At 39.6% G+C, this 21,973-nt stretch overlaps 1 protein-coding gene and 1 long non-coding RNA gene across 3 annotated transcripts in view; one reads left to right on the forward strand and one right to left on the reverse strand.

Moving 5' to 3' along the window:
- ITPR2 (inositol 1,4,5-trisphosphate receptor type 2) overlaps window positions 1–21,973 on the forward strand; it is a 450,075-nt gene that overhangs the window by 396,034 nt on the left and 32,068 nt on the right. The gene's annotated exons all lie outside the window — the stretch shown is intronic.
- LOC119247622 (uncharacterized) overlaps window positions 1–21,973 on the reverse strand; it is an 84,058-nt gene that overhangs the window by 1,009 nt on the left and 61,076 nt on the right. The window contains exon 2 of the long non-coding RNA XR_005125786.2: window positions 3,683–3,823. This is a non-coding gene — a long non-coding RNA (uncharacterized LOC119247622). The remainder of the gene's footprint in view (window positions 1–3,682; window positions 3,824–21,973) is intronic.

Here is a 21,973-nt window from a genome sequence, read left to right on the forward strand (position 1 = left end):
CTTGGCCCCATTGCTAATTTGCTTGTGTTCTTGGATAGTTAATTGAGTCTACCTGAGCCTCTGCCTCTTCATCTAAAAATGGAGAAAATGCTGCATCACTCATAGATAGACAGATTCAGAAAACGAAAAGCAAAATGGCACTAGCAAGCTCTCATAAAAGTCAAAACCCAACCATATGCTGTTTACAAAAAAAACTCACTTTAAAAACTATAAAGACCAAATATAGCCTAAAGTGAAGGGATGGAAAATGGTATTCCAAGCCAGTGGAAAATTGTTAAAAGCAGGGGCCACTATAATTACATTAGATTGAATAGAGTTCCAGCCAGAAAGGTAACCAGAGGCAAAGATGGACATTATGTAATGATAGAGGAATCAATACAATGGGAAGACATAAAATGTAGTAATATATGTGCAATGAAATATAAGAGCAAATGTTAACAGAACTAAATGGAGACATTATAATACTTAAAGGACGTTTACTCCCCACTCACAGCAATTCACAGACCACCCAGGCAAAAAATCAACAAGGAAACAATACCCTTAAGTGACAAATCAGATGAGATGAATTTAATATTTACAGAGCATACCACCCTAGAACAACAGAATACACACTCTTTTTCAAGTACTTATGAAACATACTTAAGGATAGACTATATGTTGGGATACAAAACAAATCTCAATTTATGAAGGTTGAATTCATATCAAGCATCTTTTTTGGATCTCAGAGGTTTGAAACATCAACCAAAAGTAGAAAGAGGGGGAAGCTACAAATTGTGAAGAACAAACAAATATGCTACTGAACAACTATTGGGTCAACATGGAAATCAAAGATGAAATTTAAAAAATACCTGGAGAGAAATGAGAATGAAGAAATAACTTGTTAGAACCTATAGGACAAAAAGGAAAAAAAAGGAAAGTCTATTAAGTCTATTACAATTCGGACCTGCTTCAGAAAACAGTAGAATCACAAATTAAAAAAACCTAGGTTTACATCTTTTATGGTACTAGGTTAAAAAATAGAAGTCAGTAGAAGGAATAATAAAAATTAGAGCAGAAATAAGTGAAAGAGATAAAAAAAAAAAAAGTTCAGGAAACAGATGAAATCAACAACTGATTCTTTGAAAAAAATTAACAAAGTAGATAAACTTTGACCAGGCTCACAAAAGGAGAAAAAAATAAATAAAAGCAGAATCAAAACCAGAGAAATTAGACTAAGGAAATACAAAGGATATACAAAGGATCATAAGAGGAGTGTTATGAACAATTATATGGTAACAAATTTCCAGAGGAAATGCACAAATTCTTAGAAACATACACCATTCTAAAAGGGTATCAGGGAAAAAATAGAAAATGTGAGCAGACCAAAATGGAAACAGTAATCAAAAGGTTTCCCCAAAACAAAAGCCCAATTACTGAATTTATATGTCTTTAGCAGAAAAAAAAAAAAAAACCTGTTTTTATCAAACTCTTCCACAAAATTAAAAAATTAAAAAGGAAAAAACATATCCTATAAAGCCAACCTTAGCCTGATTGTGAAATCAGACAAGGACATCACCAGGGGGAAAAAAAAAAAAAAAGGAAGAAAATTCTGGGCCAAAATGATTAATATAGATGCAAAAATTCAACAATACATTAAAAGAATCATATACTATGATCAAGTGGGATTTATTCTAGGAATGCAAGGATGGTTCAACATATGCAAATTAATAAGAAATGCCAAATCAACCAAAAGAAGTACAAAAATCAGTAATTTCAATAGATGCAGAAAAAGCATTTGATGAGACTTAATATCCTTCTGTGATAAAACACCTCAACATCATAAAAGCCACATGTTATATAACCATGCCTGTTTTCACCATGCTACTTAATGGTGAAAAACAGGAAGCATTTCCTCTGAGATCAAGAACAAGAAAGGAATGTCCACTCTTTTCATCATCATTGAAAATGGTATTAAAATAATAGGACAAGACAAAGATTTTTAAAAAGGAATCCAAATTTAAAAGGAGGAAACTATTATTTATTGCAGGTGACTACCTACAGAAAAACAGTAATTAAGCAGAAAGAACATACAGGAAAACAATCCCATTTATAATCACTTCAAAAAGAATTAAATACCTTGGAATAAATTTAACCACAAAAGTGAAAGACCTGTATACAGAAAACTATGAAATATGTTGAAAGAAATAGAAGACTCAAAAAGATGGAAAAAATTAACACCTTTAAAATGACTATATTATTTAAAGCAGTACATAGATGCAGTATAATCCCTATCAAAATCCCAATGACATTCTGCACAAAAATGCAACAAAAAAACATGAAATGTACACAGAATCACAGAAGATCCTAAATCACACACACATATAAATGGATTTTCAGTGTTGAACTTAATGTAGTATTTACGCATGCTGATTTTTAATGATGAGCACCTGAATGTTATATACTGCTATAATATAGTATCATGTCAATAAAAATAAATGAGATTATGTGAAATCAAACAGCTTCTGCACAGTAAATGAGACCATTATTAAAATTAAAAAGGCAGCCTCCTGAATGGGAGAAGGAATTTGCAAACAATATATCAATGAAGGGGTTAATATCCAAAATATATAATGAATTCATGCAACTCAACAACAAACATACAACCCAATTTAAAAATGGGGCAGAGGATCCAAATAGGTACTTCTGCAAAGATAGAGATGGCCATCCGAAACACCAGAAGATGTTCTTCATCATTTAGCATCAGGGAAGTGCAAATCCACACCACTACCTAGCACCTGTTAAAATATTATCAAAAAGTCAAGAAACAGTAATAAATATGGTGAAGATGTGCAGGTAAAGGAATCTTTGTGTACTGTAGGAGGGAAAGTAAATTGGTGCAGTCACCATGGATAACAATGTAGACATTCCCCAAAACAGAACTACCATTTTATCCAGCAACCCCACCCTTGGGTATTTATCTGATGAATATGAAACTTTTCTTCAATTATGAACTCCTGTGTTCATTGCATTACCCTTCACCATAGCATGATTTGGAGCAACCTAGTGCCCAGCGACGGATGATTAGATAAAGATGTGGTTTATATGCACAATGAAATACTACTCAGTTATAAAAAAGGTGAAATTGTGCTATTTGCAACAACATAGATGGAACTGGAGTTATATTATAACTTATAAGGAGAACGACAAATACTGTATAATGCCATTCATGTGGAATGTAAAGAAACAAAGCAAACAAACAAACAAAAAAAAACCCAAAACAAATCTTAGTGTTTAACAACAGAATAGTGGCTTCTAGAGGTGGAGAGGGTGAGCAGGTGGGTGGAGCATGTCGAGTGGGTGAATTGAATGGTGGTGGATGGTAATGAGGTCTTTAGTGTGAGTGTGGTGTGGCTTATATAGTTGTCAAATGTGAAGCTGTGCACCTGCAGATGATAGAGTGTTGTAAGTTAGCATTACCTCAGCAAGCAAGAGAGAAAAAATGAAAGGAGAGGAGGAAGAAAACATTTTTGATCCAAAACAACAACACAGAAGAGACAGAACAAGCAAAACCTTCAGATTTTGTAGTAAAGAAATCAACAGGTGACCAGACTGTTGAGAACATGCGGCCTGTCTTTAGCTTTAGCCGTGAACCCAGCATTTTCCAGGCACTTGTAATTGAAATTGTAAGTTTCCACGTACTTACCATGACTGTCCAGCCTGAAGGGTGAAGAGCTCACAGCTTCTCTCAGCACAAAAAGCCGCCTTCTTGTTCACATGGTCACATCCCTGAGAACAGGCACTGTCCTCAATTTCCACGACCAGGAGAAAGCAGCATGATATTAAACTTAGGACAGATGGAAACAAAGGGGCATTTGAACGGCAGGTTACTCACTAAAATTAGCTTTTTTTGAAAACATCTATAAATCTACCTGGTGAACCCAACTCAGAACATCTATTACTCCCAGTTGTGTGGCGCTCCTGGCTGTGTATTACAATCCCCGGGGGAGAGCACAGAGCAAACGAAGTACTCCTGCACCTAAATTCAGACTGTTTCTCCAAATCAGAGGGTGCTACGCTTAAGTAGAAGGAAGTTTCTCAGATACCTTCCTACTAGCTTTACTCTTAGTCCTTCAAAACCAGGCCAGTTCCCAAGTTGACTTAGGTCCTTGTTTATCAGTAGTGCTCTGGAAGCTATATCATAATTGATGTAGCTTTAATGCTCAAGGGTTTATGCAAAGAAAATGAGGAAATTCCTCATTTCACAAAATAACACATCTGAATTCTGCTGTACCTTTTAAGTAAATCTTTTTTTGTGCCTTGGGCCCATAGCAACTGGTTCCTGCCTTTTGGTGAAATGGGAAGAACAAAGATAAAGCAAGTTTGGGAGGTATGCTCCCCTTTGTGTATTTTTTTCACCTCAGTGCTTCAACTTTTTTTTTTTAATCATGTGAATAAAGAATATTTATACCAGTATGTATTAAAGCATACTTTGTACATACGATAATAGATCGCTTCTAGGGTTTAGAATCTTAGCAAATATATTTATAGCTTTATATGCATCAAGTGACAGGATCAAAACTCTGAAATATTAACAGAAACTTAAAATACTCTTACCCTGCATTCAAACTCTAATAGCCAGTGTCCAAGAACCTGAATTAACACAGAGCATCTTCCAGGAAATTGTTAGGGGATAATGTGAACAAATCAAGGTATTTGGAGTTATGTTTTCTTCTGGCAAGCAGACCTTTGTTTTTGATAAGAGAGCTGATATTTTGAGCTAGTATTTGTTGGGAACAGAAAGCAAGAAGGGAGAGAGAATGAGGCGGGAAAGTAAACATAACGAAAGGGAAGCCAGTAAGCTAGAGGCAAGGGAATGAAGGGCCTTCGGACATCACCAAGCCCCTGGCTTCTACCATCGCCCATAGGATGATGACTGAGGAGGAACAAACAAAATAGAAATCATTAGAAAAAACACCCCAGGCTTTTAGATGGTTCACTAACATCTGAGGAGACATTTTCAGACCTTCAGGGCTCGTTTTCTGGGATAGTTAGGAGCCCTTGGGGATATTTATTACTTAATGTGACAAACAGCAGGATGGAAACGCCACATGCCGTGAGCGGTCTCTGCAATCTCCCCACATGTTCTGGTGGTTCTGGGATCTAACCCAGTCCCCAGCTACACACCCCTCCCCTAACCAAGGTTTCGGGGTGGGGGGACCATTTCCTTACTTCAATGTGTGGCAATTTTGAACTCTTCCACTTACTTGACTTAATTGAACTGTTTCAGGACAACATGGTGATACCAGCTTGAACAATTTAACTCATGTATTTATTAATATAGTGATTGTCTTGATTCAGAAATAATTTTAAATTACTTAAAGGCCATGGCCAGGAACCCAGCAGCTCTTTGTTTTAGGCAACAGCAGGTCATATCTGCACTATGTGTTAAAGCACATTGATAAACATTGAGTGCTTCCTGCATGTTAGCAGGTAGGCTGTGGGTTTGATATAGAAGGATAAATGTGAAATAGTCTCTTCCCTTGGGAAGCTTAAAGGGTTATTGAATGAATGAGTGAATGAATGAATAATGAGTGAATCAACAAGTGAGTGGTTTCTTCTTAGTCCTGTGGTAGAGGAACATAATTTTAGAAGGCACACTACAATAGCTGCAGGAATTTGGAACGTGAATTTCTTATTAGTCAAATGCCATCTTTTTTCTCTTTCGAGATGCAGCAGGAAGGGTTATGTCACATGAACCGAGAATAGTGAATGCTGTATTAGTGATTAGATGGCTGATCTGGGAGATAAGGCTATTGAATCCTGATCTCTCCCTCATAGCACTTCTCAAGCCCTGCCCCTTCTAGACACACAAATACTCTGCGGAAGGCTTTCCAGCAGACCCCACCCTTAAGCGTGAAGTCTGCCTTGCAGTAATCTATTACGACCTCCAAACGAGAGGACTCATCCTTGTCCTTTAATGAAATAGAAACCTAATCACCCGTTACATTAGCTGCATCAGGAGGGCAAAGAACTAAGAATTTTCCAGATGTTGCTTTCTGTGTCTGGAGCTTAGAATGAATCCTATGTGCTTGGGCCGTATTTCTGAACAGTAAACTGTTGGAGGGTGGAGATATTTGGGCATATGAAAGAAGATTTATATGCACCCTCCTGCATAAGCACCATTTGCCAACTTAATTTTGGCATTATTGTTATATGTCATAATTATGAAATTACATGTTCTGATTCTATTATTTCTAATTTATGCTAATTGTGTAATGGGATTTAATTAAGCCAATTATGTGACTGCTCAGTCTTTAGGATTTATTTCAAAGACTTTGGAACTTAATGACACTTTCTTAAATGTTTGCATTTCAAGGCAATCCAAGGGGGTCTCTGCAGCTCTGAGTGCACAATTAAGGAATAAATGTGTATAATCAAGGAGATACCACTTTCGTTTTCCTCAATCTAAGTGCAGACATGTGTCTTCAGCTTCTGAGGGATCTTTACCAGTTTCCAGCTCTGAATTTCAGTATAAGATCTATCCTCTGAGCTGTTCTCACTTTCTATTTGCTACTCATATGTAAGATCCACGTGTTACTGCATTTTTGAGAGTATGTTAACATCTTTCTAATCCTCTGTTCAGTTTGTGAAATAGAGGTAGAAATGTGAACTACTTAAATGGTGTGACTGGATATTTCCAGTGCTCAGGTCGTGAGACCTCAGGTCGTGAGACCTCAGAGCCAGAAGTGAGGGCAAAGGATTGGGGCAGAGAGTATGGAAATGACGTTCATGAGTGCAGGTGGTGCAGGCCCCGACTCTGACCTGTCTTCACACACTGCACCTGCTGACATCGTGGGGAATGTCCTCAGCATTCCAGGAGGTCAAATGGCTTTTATTAGTTTTTCTAATCTGTGTTTAAGGAGAAATTGAGCATAAAGAAATAACCTTGGGCATTAGATTCTGGAGTTGGATGTTTTAGGATTTCCATTTAGAAGGTTGGCGACTTGGCTTATCCCCACTGCACTTCCAAGTACCCAGGGATGAAACAGATATGAACTCTATATATGAGCATAGAATGAGCCAGTCAGCACTCAGAATGGAACAGCTGAACCTGGACCCTGAGGCTCCCCACTGAGCCAGGTGCCATCCCTGTGGTTACTGGAAATGGGTGGGGTGGGGGGGGAGGTGAGGGGAGGCAGGGATCCAAGGGGAAGAACCTGGGCACAGAAGGCTGCAGGGTTACAGGGGAGAAGGGGGACTTGGAGCGCTCGGGACAATGACTAATTTGGCAACTAGGAAGTACTGCAGTATTTTTAGCAACGAGCACAGCCGAAACTGTGTGTGCCAGCTAAATATTGGCCATGGATAGAATAACACTCTCCTTGCAGAGTTGCTTTGCGGATTAAATAAAATCATGCAAACTGACAAAAGCCGGGGTGATCCGATGACACTGGATGCTTGCCGCGCACACCAGGTGCTATGCTAAGTACTTGCAGTGTGACCTCTTTTAAAGTCTTGTAACAACCCGAGGAAGAACTATTACCATCCCCATCCTACACATGGGGAAACTGAGGCTCAGAGAGGACTAGTAAGCCGCCCAAAGCCACACAGCCATTACAAAGGGATGCCGTGTCCACAGTGTAGATAGAGCCACATAAAAGTTGTCGATAAATGTCCTGTTATTATTCAGTACTGAGCAGCACAAAACTAATAGTAGGGCCCTGTTTGGGTGGCCAGGCCTCTGTGCCCACTCAGTACAGCCCTATGCTCTACAGAGGGGGGCTGTAAACATGCAGCAGGGGAGGGAGTGGACCTGGCCAGCAGATAGGAAGTCAGCTGACAACCCTACAATAGCAGGAAGGTCTGAGAGGAATTCTGAAAGGGAAAACGGGCTCCTTCAGCTCTAGCTTCCTACAGAGATTAGCAATATCTCAGTTATAGTTGGTACAATCGCAGGCAAGAAAGTCAGGACAGGGGATGTTTCAACTTAATTTGACAAGTATTTTCTGGGGAGCACTTGGCAGGGGCACTGAGAAACAAAGTAAAACATCGTTACTGTCCTCACTGAAACACAATTTAATGGCCAGGACAGCTATATTCAGGGGAAACTGTAGTGTGAGGCAGAGCTCTAGTGAGAGAGATAATAGACACAGCCACTGGAGAAATCTGAAAGTAAACGTGTTCTAACACTCAGGCATCATGCCCTTCCATGAAAGAAGGCAGGTTCAAGATGGAGGAACAGGAAGAACCTCTGCCCACCTCCTCCCACAGACACAGCAAAGCTGTACCTAAATAGGGATTAATCTACCCACAAGTAGACCTGAAATCCACACAAATAGAGCTGCCACCGCAAATGACAGAAAGGCAGCACCAGACGGATAGGAGAGGCAGAGACCCTGTCACCATGGTTTTTTCTATCCCCCCTCCAGGGGCAGTAAGATCCCATTGAGACGAGATCTCTCAGGTGGGGAACTATTCTCTGGGGAGCCAACACCAAGGACTCCAACCCCAATCCATCTCACCAGAGACAAGCCCCTAGAAACCCGCATTGAAGGCCTGAGGGACATGAGCACAAGCATACCAAGTAGAAAGAAAAGACCAAGAACCAGTCAGTAAAATGGCCACATGCATTGATTCTACTTGGAATGCAGTGCAATCTGAATACACCATTCCATGGGCGAAGGAATCCCAGATAGCATCCTTACAGCATTGGCCCAAGAAGCAAAGACTTTAGGGATGACTCTGGAGTCAGAATCATGGTCAGGCACCATCTTGGTGCCTCTTTCAACCTGGCTACTACCAACAATGATGGGCACCCTTCAAACAGCCCACCTGAGGGTAAACCCCAATTAGAACTCCACTCATGATCTGCAAAGTAGCCCCAGCTACCTAAGAGCTGAGTGACTTCAAACAAGTGGCTCCACACTTAACAAAAAAGCCACCCCAGCCCCTGCCAGATGCACCTCCTTACTAGCTCCACCTCCCTGCTAGCAAATGTGCTAGCCCTCTAAAAGCAAACAGACCATGCCTCCAGAAGTCTTTGTGGCCTACCTACCCTGGTGCCAGTACCATGGACAGACCCCTGCTACTGGGCCCACATGCCATCACTATAGTACTTTGCTGTGTCAGCACGACTCCTAAAGCCAAGTCACCCTTGTGCACCTTGGCAGGTGCTACTACTGCCACTGCATACCTAGCTCATATACTACCAACAAGGCAGCCTAGCCACTATCTAACAGATCATACTTCACACCCAGCAAGCAAGCCAGATGCATTCTAGCAAGCACATCCCACCCACTAGCAAAGGAGTGTGCCACAAGAGCATGTGTCAGCAGCTCTGTCCACCTGCACTTAGTGGTATATACCATCACAGGGACTGGTGACAGCCACATGCCAAAGCTGCACCCACAGTGCCACCCACTTCACACAAAATCAAGGGCTGCAGCCAAGACCAACACACCACAGCTTGACCAGGCTGACAGCTCTGCCCACTGCACAGACCCAGCACAGCAGGGACTGGGTGTGGGATACACCCTGAGCAACTAGCTCTGATATCCAGTAGGGACTGTACCCTTAGAATCCACATGACATCACCTGTGTAAGAACAAACCCTCAGGATTAAGGTAGGTAATAGAGTTGTCTAAAACATTGATGCAAGTCCAGAGAATCAGGCAAAATAGAGAAGTAGAGAAACATGCTCCAAATGAGAGCAAGGGGAAAAAAATCCAGAAAAGGATCCTACAGAAATGGAAAACAGAGATGGACAAACCCCTTGATGAAGAATTCAAAGTAATGGTTACAAAGATTTTCACCACTCTCAGGGAGGATAAAAATAAATTAGAAAACTTAAGGGACTTTCAAACAGAAGTCACAGAGCTGAAGAATACAATGATGGAGCCAGAAAATACAATAGCGAATCCCACAATAGTCTGGATAAAGCAGAGGAGTGAGTTGGGAGCCTAGCAATATAACTTATCCAGACAGCAGCACAATAGCAAAAAAAAATTAGAAAATATGGAGATACCCTAAAAGACTTCTGGGACAACATCAAGTGGAAATACTATATACATTATACAGGTCTCAGAATGAGGAGAGAGAAAAAATGTTTGAGGAAACAATCATTGTAAACACCCCAAATCTGGGGAAGGAAGCATTCATGTGTAGGAAGTTTGAATTCCAAACAGAGGAACCCAAAGATACCGGCACCAATAAACATTATCATCAAAATGGTAAATGTTAACAATAAAGAGAGGATCTTAAAAGCAGGAAGAAAGAAATAGCGTATCATATACAAGGGAAACCATAAGGCTATTAGCAAGCTTTACAGAAATCTTTCAGGCCAGAAGAGAGTGGCATATACTCAAAGTGCTGAGAGAGAAAAATGTTCAACCAAGTATTTAAAACCTAGGAAGGTTGTCATTTGAATTTAAAGATTAAAAGCATTCTAGACAAATAAAAGATAAAGGAATTCATCACCTCTAAACAGGTATTGCCAAAAAAAAAAAAAATGTTAGAGGGATTCCTACAAATGGAAAGAAAAGGCTCTCGATAAAAGCAAGAAAACTGAGGGAAGAAAAAAATCTCACTGGAAAAGATAAATTCCCAGTGAAAGTAGTGGACCAGTCACCTATACAGCAAGAGTCAAGCTTCTAAGAATAGTATAGTAAAATAAACTAAAGCTGCAACAATTAGTCAAGCAAATGATAACATAAATATGTAATACAAAATATCAAAAATGTATCATGGAGAGAGAAAAATTGCACATTATTGGAATGTGTTGAAATACAAATAGCTAAAAACTTGAAATGAAATAGTGTATGCATAAGATCTTATATCTGAACCTCACAGTAACCACAGTCAAAACTTATAGTAAGAACATAAAAGCACATAAAAGAAAATGAAAGAAGAACCTAAAGAAAACATGAAAGAAAAGCATGAAATCTCAATGGAGGAGGAAAAAGAAGGAACAGAGAACTATAAAAACCAGAAATCAACTAGCAAAATGACAATACATCCATTCATATCTTATATAATAGTCTTATACATATGCAATCAAGACACAATCATATTTTGCTAATAAGAAACTCATTTTGCAGTTAAGGACACTCATGGACTGAAAGGGAAGGAAAAAATATTCCATGCAAATGAGGTCAAAAAGAAAGTGGATACAACTATATTCATATCAGAAAGAACTGACTTTGAAACAGAATGCTAAACCAAGAATGACATTAAATAATGATTAAGGGTTCAGTTCATCAAAAAGATGTAATAATCATTAATATACTCTCGATAAAGGCATAACAAAATATATTAAACATTAACTTATCTACAAGGAGAAATAACAGCAATATAGGAATAGTAAGGGATTTTAACACCCTACTTACATCAATGGCTAGCAGAAAATCATTAAGAAAACATAAGTATGAAATGACAGATTACACCAGATGACATAATAGATACATGCCAATCATTTCATCCAAAAGTGGTAGAACACACATCTTCTCAAGTGCACATGGAGCATTCTCAAGGATAGATCGCATGGTCTTAAAGCAAGTCTTAATAAATTTGAGAAAAATCAAAATCACATCAAGTATCCTTTCCCATCGCAATGGTATAAAGTTAGAAATACAAGAGAAAGCTGGATAAACTACAAACAGGGGCATCAAACAGCATGCTACTGAACAGCTATTGGGTCCTCAAAGAAATCAAAGAGGAAAGCAAAAATATATGTGGACACAAATGAAAATGAAATCACTACATACCAAAATCTTTCGGATATAGCAAAAGTAGTAATGAGAGGGAAGTGTATATTAGCATTGGCTTATTTCAAAAAGCAACAAAAAAAATGTCAAATAATCTAACTTTACATTAAAGGAACTAGGTAAAGAAGAACACAAAGTCCAACTCAGTAGACTTCTCCATGGGCGCCAGAGAGGGCATCTCACCTCCATCCTGTCCACGATTCACCCACATGTAGCTCCTGAGCCCCATGCTCCCTCATGTTAAAGTGCATCATGACCCTGCTATATGCCTTCTCCAGTGACATCTTCTCTGTCATCAGCTTCTTCAGGAAGTAAGCAAAATATAAGCCAAAAGAGATAATACCATATGTCAAGGAACCAAATTGCTGAGTTTTTGGGAAAAGAAAACAAAACAAAACAAAAAAACTGACACATCTTTGGCTAGACTGAAAAAAGGAAAGACTCAAAATCAGAAAAGACAATTACAATTGATAACACAAAAGATCATTACTGACTACTACAAACATCTGTAGCCAACAAACTGGATAACCTAGAAGAAATGAGTAAATTCCTACTGTTACAGAAATTTCCAAGAATCATGAATAAACAAAAATATGAACAGACAGTTCACAAGTAAAGAAATTGAAACAGTAATTGAAGACTCCTCAAAAAAAAAAAAAAAAAAAAAAAACAAAGTCCAGGACCAGGTGGCTTCACTGAATTTTACAAACAGTCAAAGATAATCTAATACCCATTTTTCTCAAACTCTCCCAAAAAATCAAAGAGGAAATACTTCCTAACTCCATTTAGTAGGCTAGTATTACTATGATATGAAATTCCAACAAGAACATCAACAAAAGGAAAATTACAAGCCAGTAATGCTGATGAACATAGATGCAAAAATCCAAAGCAAAATATCCACAAACCAAATTCAGCAATGCATTAAGAAGATCATACAACATGATCAAGTGGGATTTATTCCAGGGACACAAGCATGGTTCAACATATGCAAATCCTTTAAGGTGATAAATCACATCAACTAAAGGACAAAAATCATGATTGCCTCAAAAGATGCACAAGCCTCTATTGATACAATTCAGCATGCCATTGCAGTTATGCTCTAAAAAGCCTCTCAACAAATTGGATATAAAAGGAATATATCTAAATATAATAAAAAGCATATAGTAGACTCATACCTAACATACACAATGGTGAAAAACTAATGATTTTTTAAATCAGTAAGACAAAGATGCCCACTTTTAGCACTATTATTTAACGTGATATTGGAAGTTCTGGTCAGATCAGTAGACAAGAAAAAAGAAGTAAGGTACTCAGATTAGAAAGGAAGAAGTAAAATTGCCACTATATATGCATGACATGATATACATAAAAAACCCTAAAGACTCCATTAAAGAAACTATTAGAAGTAAGCACAGCAGACTATAAAACCAACATAAAACACATTTCTATATGCAAACAATGAACTAGCAGAAAGAGAAGTGAAAACAATAAAACATCTATGATTGCATTAAAAGAATAAAATTCCTAGGGATAAAGTAAAACAAGAAAGTAAATGACCGCCCTGGTGGCGCAGGTGGTTGCGTGCCACACTGTGAAGCTGTCCACAGCCTCTGCAGCACGGGTTCGATCCCAGCCGGCCAGCAAGAATTCCACATGGCGAAGCAGACCTCTCCTGTCTCACCCCCTGCACCCCTCAGCAGTGTATTTCATCAATCTGCCTATTCTGTTCCCCGCTCTGTCTGTGGTGAATCCCGCGCATCTGGCCAGTACCCCGGCTCTTATATAAAAAATAAATAAATCTTAAAAAAAAAAAAAAGAAAATGAATGACCTGTACACTGAAAACTATGAGAAACTGTTGAAAGAATTGAAAAAGAAATAGTCACATTCAGTATTGAGACACTCAGCATTTTAAAGTGGTCATTTTGCCTAAAGTAATACACCAATTCCGTGCAATCCTTAACAGGACCCCAACGACATTCTTCAGAAACAGAAATAGAGCCCAAACTCCTAACATTTGTATAATACTATAGAAGACCCCAGATAGCCAAAACAATTCTGAGAAAAAAGGAACAAAAATGGAAATGTTATGTGCTGACTTCAAACTATACTACAAAGCAATGGTAATCAAAACAGTATGGTACTAGATTAAAGACAGGAAAACAGATCAATGAAATATAATTGAGAACCCAGAAATAAACACACATATATATGGACAATTTATGACAAAGGAACCTAGGGCTTATATTGGAGCAAGGAAAATCTTTTTTTTAAAGATTTATTTATGCTTTCAAGAACTGGGGTACAGGCCAGAAGTGTGGGGGATGAGAGGATTCACCAGAGACAGAGTGGGGAGAAGAACAGGCAGATGTACTGAAACACACTGCTGAGGGGAGCAGTGGGCAAGACAGGAGAGGTCTGCTGTGCCATGTGGGTAGCTCCCTGCTAGGGGATTGAACTCGTGCTACAGTGGCTGGGGATAGCTTCATAGGTTGCATCTTAACCCCTTGGCCACCAGGGAGGCCCAGGAAAATCTTCTTAGTAAATAGTGCTGGGAAAACTGGGTAGCAAAATAATGAAACTAAACCATTATCTAATGTCATACACACACACACACACACACACACACACATCAAAATGGATTGCAGACTTGAACATGCTTTCTGAAACCATAAAATACAAAGAAGAAAACAGGTGATAAGCTCTTTGACATCAGTTTTAGTGATGTTTTTCTGAGTTCATCTCCAACAGCAAAGGAAAGAAAAGACAAAACACTTCTGTATAGCAAAAGAAACCATTGTTAAAATGAAAAGACATTCTACTGAGTGGGAGAAGATATTTATAAAGCATTTATCAGAAAAGGGGTTAATATCTAAAATATATAAGCAACTCACAAACCTCAGCAACATAAAAGCATATAACCTAGTTTTTTTAAAAAACGAGTTAAATAGACATTTCACCAAAGAAGACATACAGGTGGTCAACAAACAAAAGAAGATGATGTTCTTTATCACTTACCATTAGGGAAATGCAAACAAAAGCACAATGAGATTTTGGCTTACCACATTTAGAATGGCTATTATCAAAAAGTCAAGAAACAATAACTGTTGGTCTGCATGTGGTGCACTGTTGGTGGAAGTGTAAATTAATGAAACTGTTACAGAGAACTGTATGGAGGTTCCTCAAAAATTAATAGTACTACCACATGATCCACCAATTCTACTTGTATTTAAGAAATATGAAAGCTCTAATTTGAAAAAAATCTGTGCACCCCTATAGGGTCATGGTAGCACTATTCATAATGGCCAAGATATAGAAAGAGCCTACGTGCTTTCATGGGTGAGCCAATAGAGAAGATGTGGTGTATATCCATTGGACTAGTACTCAGTTATAAAAGGATGGAATCTTGTCATTTGTGAGAAGAAGGGTGGAACTTAAAATGATTATACCAAGTGAAATAAATCAGAAGGAGAAAGACAAATACACTATGATTTCATTTATCTATGGAACATAAAGTAAATAAACAAGCAAAATGAAACCAGAAACAAACCCTTGGATTTTGACAATAGAATGGTAGTTACCAGAGGGGAAGGACATTAAGGGATCAATTGGTAGGTGGAGGAAATAACTTAGGTGGTAGGCATGGTGTATCATATACAGTTATCCAAGTTTGAAGTTGTACACCTGAAACTTTTACACTGCTGTAAACCAAATTTTTTTTGTTTGTTTTTTTAAGGATTTATTTATTTATACAAGCACTGGTTACAGTCAGAAGCATGGGAGGGTGAGAGAATTCACCAGAGCCAGGGTGGGGAGCAGAACAGGCAGAGACTGACGAAGTACACTGCTGAGGGGAGCAGCGGGCGGCAGGAGAGGTCTGCTAGCCATGTGGGACCCTCTCCGGTGGCCGGGGATTGAACCGGCGCTGCAGAGGCTGTGGGCAGCTTCGCAGCCCAGCTCTCAACCACTGCGCCACAAGGGGAGGCCCTGTTGTAAACGAATGTTAATGTAATTTAAAAAAAATACCCTCAATTTAAAAAAAATGGTATTATTTAGAATAACATCCTAACTCTCTCCTGTGGCCCCTTATGCTATCTGCTGCTTACTCACTTGCCATCTAATTTCATCCTACTTTCCTCAGCCAATTATAGTTCCAGCACACTGACCCTTTTTCAGGAAAATGTCACATTTTTCCCTGGCAGAACTTGGCTTGCTGTTGCCTTCTGTTTGCTAATGTTGTCTCCTAGTATTTGCAATGCTTGGCAACCTCCCTGACACTCCAATCCAGTTACTTTCTATCCTGTTATCCTTTAGTGCAATTCTACTCATCTGGCCTAACATTGTTTTGAAACTTCTTTACATGCTTATTTCTCTCCACCAGGACTAAGGGTATTTTCTCATCTGCTTTGTCTGTTGCCATATTCCCAGTGACTAAATTAATTCCCAGCACATACTAGGCACTCTGCATAGATTTATTCAACAAAATGAGTAAGACTTGGAGGCCAGATGACAGGACAGGCCTATCTGTGTGGAGGCACTAGAGATCACAGCACAGAGCAGATGAGGAGGGAAGGTGCACTTTTAAAGGGATTTTTGACAGATGGAATGTGGGGGGATGTATTCCAGGTAAAGTGTGTTATCTTTTTTAAAAATTTATTGTATGAGTAAACAGGGAAAAAGAAATTAATCAGGTTTATGATCTGACCTAGCAGCTTGGCATGTTATTTAATTACGCCCAGTTTATATAAATGGATCAGGGAAGCTCATTACTTATGCAAGGTGCTTAGCAAATAAGGATCCAAACAGATTTTTTGGGACCAAGGTCCATGATTGTGCCCATAACTGTACCTTTTCCTAGTATGAGGAATAAAGGAAAATTGGACTAAGATCAAATAGATGTCAGTGTTGGAGAAAAGGTCAGAAAAATACAAATTCAGAAGACATGATTTGGAAGGAGGGAAACTTTGTCTGCTTCTCCAATATTTTAAGGAATTAAAAGTCTATCTATAAGCTGCAATCATTGAGGTTGAATCTAAAATGCCTTGAGAATGCCTATCAATAAATCATTTTCCATCAGCTAAAGATTTGTTCAGCCAACAAACACTGGCTGAGTGCTTATGCAGCTGCAGGCGCTGGGCTGCCTGGCATTCAGGGTTGAGGCAGATAATGTTATTCCGTGGGAGGCTTTGGGGCCACACAGGAGACAGAAGGCAAATGCAGAGGTGCACATGAAAGGGGGTGCAGCCCATCGTGGGATGTAGGACCTGGGAAGGGGGTCTCATGAGATCAAGCCTGGGTGCTTGAGGTCAGTCGGGTAGATGAGGACGGAGCAGGCGGGTGCAGTCTGTGCAGGGAAGGATGTTACAGGAGGCAGGAGGTACAGTGTGACCGGGGTCCAGATCACAAGAAGCCTTTGTGTTTGGAGTCCCTGTCTTTATTCTGAAAGCCACGGGAAACCCTTCAGTGATACTCATGGCTGTGAAGAAATGGATTCACAGGGGCCAACAAGGAGTAAAAAAAAAAAAAAAAAAAAAAAACTAGGACAACTTCATTACCCAGTATCAATGGTGAGGGCTATTAGGAAATGCCCTGCAGGTAAAGAAGGAAGATGGGCATGAAAAGATTAGAGGATTTATCAGAGTTGAAGGGAAGGGGGTTGAGGTCTCTGTCTGGGAGTAAAGGGGATAAGGGGTTGAGCAGTGGAACTCAAACCTAAGTCCTAGCATTTCCACAGGAATCAGCTGAGATGTGATGGTCTCGGTTTGCCTCATTGTCTAGGTACATAGGTCGGATTTGGTGTGCAAGTACACATGACCACTCATGAACTGAATCCATGGGTCTGCAATTCCCACAGGAAATCACACAGGGACAATCCCCAGGGGAGGATAAGCTACCCAAGGAAAAGATGGCAGTCTTATTCCCTGGGGTATCCCAGGGGCCTAGAGCACTGCCTGGTAGGATAATGGATACTTAGTAAAGATTTCTTATATGATGGTAAGATTTGCAAGTCACTGAAGTTGAAAACACCGATTGGGGTAAGTCTCCTAGGGAGACTGTTTAGAGTGAGTAAATCAGAGAAATCGTGCCGCTACACTGAAGGACAGAGCTTGTAACCATTAGATGATGATGATGATGATGGCATCACGAGCCTACCACCCAAGTTTGACTCACCAAAAAGTGAAACTATACATAAGGAGAAAACATCCTCATAGGAGGGCTCATAAAGAGGATTTTGACTTTTAAGAGGTGTTTTGTCACTGGCAACCTTGTGACCAATGCCGATTACTAAGTTTCAGTGAGGAATTCTGTGGCAAACTCAAATGTGTAGAGCAAAATGGTTTGGATTTTGTTCAATATTTGGAAACTTCTTTGAAAGGGTGGCCCATCATAAGGTATTTATTTTAAACTTATAAAGGGATGTTCACATCTGATTCTCATCACCTTAATAAAAAGATTTGTTGCTGCTGTGCTGTAGAAAATTCTTGTTTCCCAGGTCTAGTTGTTACCTTAAGATCTTGTACAATTCTCAGCTGGCTTTCTGGAATAATAATGTCCACATTGTTAGGACTGATACATTTTACTCAGCAATTCTGGCTTTCTTCCAGAGAGTAACAGATGCCAGCAAAATGTAAGCTGTGGGAATGAGAACTGTGTAGCATAAAGCCACGTGACTGCTAATGGTTTTTAATAGGCTAGCACAGCCCAGGCTAAGCCCAAGGAACTAGTTATGGTGGCAGTTAAGCTCAACATGATTCTTGTGTGAGTTAAGATTACCAGGCAAGCCAATTTTGTGGGATTTTGAACTAGTTTTATCTCAGGGAATTCCCACAACATAATAGAATTTTACAGAGTGATTTGCACTTTTCTTTAAAAAATTAGTCACTTAATATCACATTAGTGGAGTCTGTTGCTTTCTTGAGGATTTAGGATGCCAGTGTTTTAAAATGATAGCATCTGAGCTAAGTTACCCCAGCTGTCTGGTACATTTCTTCATTTGTATGTGAGGATAACACACCTTTTTACTAGAACAGCTGTATGGATGAGACAAGTTCCCATGTATCCCGGCACTTAACGCAGTGTCTGGCTCAGGGTTATCACTCAACCCATGTTTCGTCTTCCCACGTCCACGTAACTATTTGGCTCCCTTAAATAACATGACAAACTTAAAGGGCGACTTTGCAGACTCAGAGCCTTCTTAAGCCTTTCAGTGTTCACCCCCCTTCACTGATCCTGCAGGGCGCTCCTCCTAGGGAATAGGTAACACACTACTGTCACCTGATCCACACACTCACCGCCTGTGTTGTTCAGAGCTGGGTGGAGAGTGGAAGGCGTGGCCTGCTGCAGTTCCCTGTTCAGGGCCTAAACAAGTCACCTGGCCTTGACAGAGTGCGCGTCACCACTGGGAGGGCTGGGCAGAGAGACTGCCTTCCTCGCAGCCTGACTGGAACTCAAATCCACAGGGCACATAATCCTTCGTTAAACCCAAAGTGAAGCACTTACTTCAATATCTGATTTGCTTGAACCACTGAGTCCATTTGATTTTTACAAGTGATTTTTGAAGGCCGTTACCACAAAAAGGTGTGGAGTGATACTACTGGGATGTCCCAGTAGGGAGTAGGGGGCAGCTGTCGTGGAAGGGAGCCAGAGCAAGTATGATACAACCACAGGTCTCCTCTAGCTGACTACTCGTCCACCTGGGAAAGGATGGCTTTGCCTTTTTTCTGGTTGTATGATGTGAGCTACAACCAAAGTCTCTTTCACCCTCCAGAGTGCATTTTAAACTTGCACTGGTGAGACTGCAGCCTTGCTCAGTCATGAAGTCACATTTTCGGTTTTCCTGATGCCTGAAGACATTTTGCTATGAAGCACACTCTGGCTCCCTACGTCTCCATCTTCACTGGTGTTCTGTCATGGTTAACTCCTAAGAGGTTTCAGGGTGATGTTGTTACTATGCATGTCTATTGATTAGCTTTTCAAATACAACTGGAATAAATAGCCCCAATTTACCTGAGTCTGAAATTTAAAAACAGTCCAATTCAGGGGTAGCTTATGTGCACAGGTTCCTGTAAGGTGATAAAGAGGTTGTCGTCTAGTTATATGGGCCCGAGGTTGTGACATTAAAGGCCCATGATTTGTTCTACTTGAGACTTTGAGAAGAGACCACTTTCACGTATACTGAGCTCTCATTCATAATGAGAATCTGAGTGGTTTCCAAAGTCTTCTATCCTAGTTCTAGAATTCTGAAAGTGCTAATACTTAAAATGTTTTTATACATTAAATTGTGATTATGTTTATGTTTGTTTTATATTAAAAACTGGAAACAATTGTCACAGGAGTTTTGACAGGGACAAATTTTGACTGTCTCTAAAGTGGGAGACAGCAGAGTTAATACACCAAAATATATTGCATTTCACATGCAAACTAGAAGAAAGGGAAATCGGGAAAACCATCCCATTTACAGTAATATCAGAAAGGATTAAATTAGCTGGGAATAAAGTTAACCAAAGTGTGAACACCCCACATACTGAAAACTATGAAACATTGTTGAAAGAAATGGAAGAAGATATGAATGGATAGTCCATGCTCATGAACTGTAAGATTTATCATTAGTATGGCTGTATTACCTAAAGCAACATGCACATTCAATGCAATCCCTATCAAAAACTCAAAAGTATTCCAGTTAAAACATGAGGCTTTAAACAGACACATCTCCAATATGACCCACAGATGGCCAAGAGGGACTTGAAAAGCTGGTCATCATCTCTTATTAGGAAAACGAAAATTAAAACAACATTGAGATATCACCTCACACCTGTAAGAATGCTGTTATCCAAAAGACAAGAGACAACAAGTGTTATTGAAGATGTGGAATAAGGGAACCCTGTACACTGCTGGTGGGCATATAAATTGGTGCAACCATTACAGAGGCAGTATAGAGAATCTGCAAATAATAGAAATTCTATACAATTCAGCTATCAAACTTCTGGGTATGTACCCCCAAAATACAAGAACACTAATTTGAAGTAATACATGCACTTCTATGTTTGTCACAAAGTTATTTATAATAGCCCAAGAGCTGGAAACAACCTAAATTCCCAATGACATATTAGATAGAGGAGTTGTGGTTATATATACATAATGGCATGCTACTCAGCTATAACAAAGGAAATCCTTCCATTTCCAAGAACATAGATGGTCCTAAAGGGTATTATGCCTAGTGAGATGAGTCAGACAGAAAAGGTCAAATATCATTTGATTTCATTTATATGTGGCTTATAGAGAAACCAAACAAGTAAATGAACTAAGTAAAACAAAACAAAACAAAACTTTTTAGACTATAAGACCAATTAATTGCTATTACAAAAGAAGAGGGATGTGTAAATCAGGTCCAAGGAGTCAACTGTGTGGTGAAGGATAGAACTTGTCTTTTTTTTTTTTTTTAAGATTTTTATTTATTTATTTATACAAGCACTGGGTACAGACAGAAGTGTGGGAGGGTGAGAGAATTCACCAGAGCCAGAGCGGGGAGCAGAGCAGGCAGAAGGACCGAAGTACACTGCTGAGGGGAGCAGCAGGCGGCAGGAGAGGTCTGCGCACCATGTGGGACCCTCCTCCGGTGGCCGGGATGCAGCCGGGGATCGAACCGGTGCTGCAGAGGCTGCGGGCATCTTCGCAACCCAGTGCTCAACTGCTGCACCACGGGGGAGGCCCAGAACTTATCTTTTAATAGTGAACTTAAAGTATTATAAACGCATGTTGATACATAATGGCACAAATCTAAGACTTCTATGATATTAAAATGCAACATTACTTAAAAATGTTTTTTACATGTTATTCGTTGGAAGGTCATGTATGCACTGCATCCCTAACCCTGGAGTTGGGCTGTTAAATCTCTTTGTTTTGCTGTCTGCATGATTACACCCCCATGTTCCTGGCCCTCTCTGTAAGACAAAACTGATTAGAGACGAGACCATGAATTTTCCTCTAATTTGCCTGGAGTCAAACCTTCTGGGAGAAAATTAAGCTGTGATTCTGGTGGGGGTTAGGAAACTTCCCATCTCAGGCTGCACGTGTACTGAAGGACCTGGGCTGAGGGCCTCTTACTGTGTGGGGGAACTAAGTCCAGTCTGAAAATGTCATTGTAGAGGACAGAGACATAGTACCCACAGGTATCTAATAACTTAATTTATTGGGGATGATAAGATTTATTTTACATCGTGTTTTCCTCGCTTTG

Source organism: Talpa occidentalis, unplaced genomic scaffold, assembly GCF_014898055.3.
Source record: "Talpa occidentalis isolate TD23 unplaced genomic scaffold, MPIMG_talOcc4v2.1 talOcc4.16, whole genome shotgun sequence".
Classification (NCBI taxonomy): domain Eukaryota; kingdom Metazoa; phylum Chordata; class Mammalia; order Eulipotyphla; family Talpidae; genus Talpa; species Talpa occidentalis.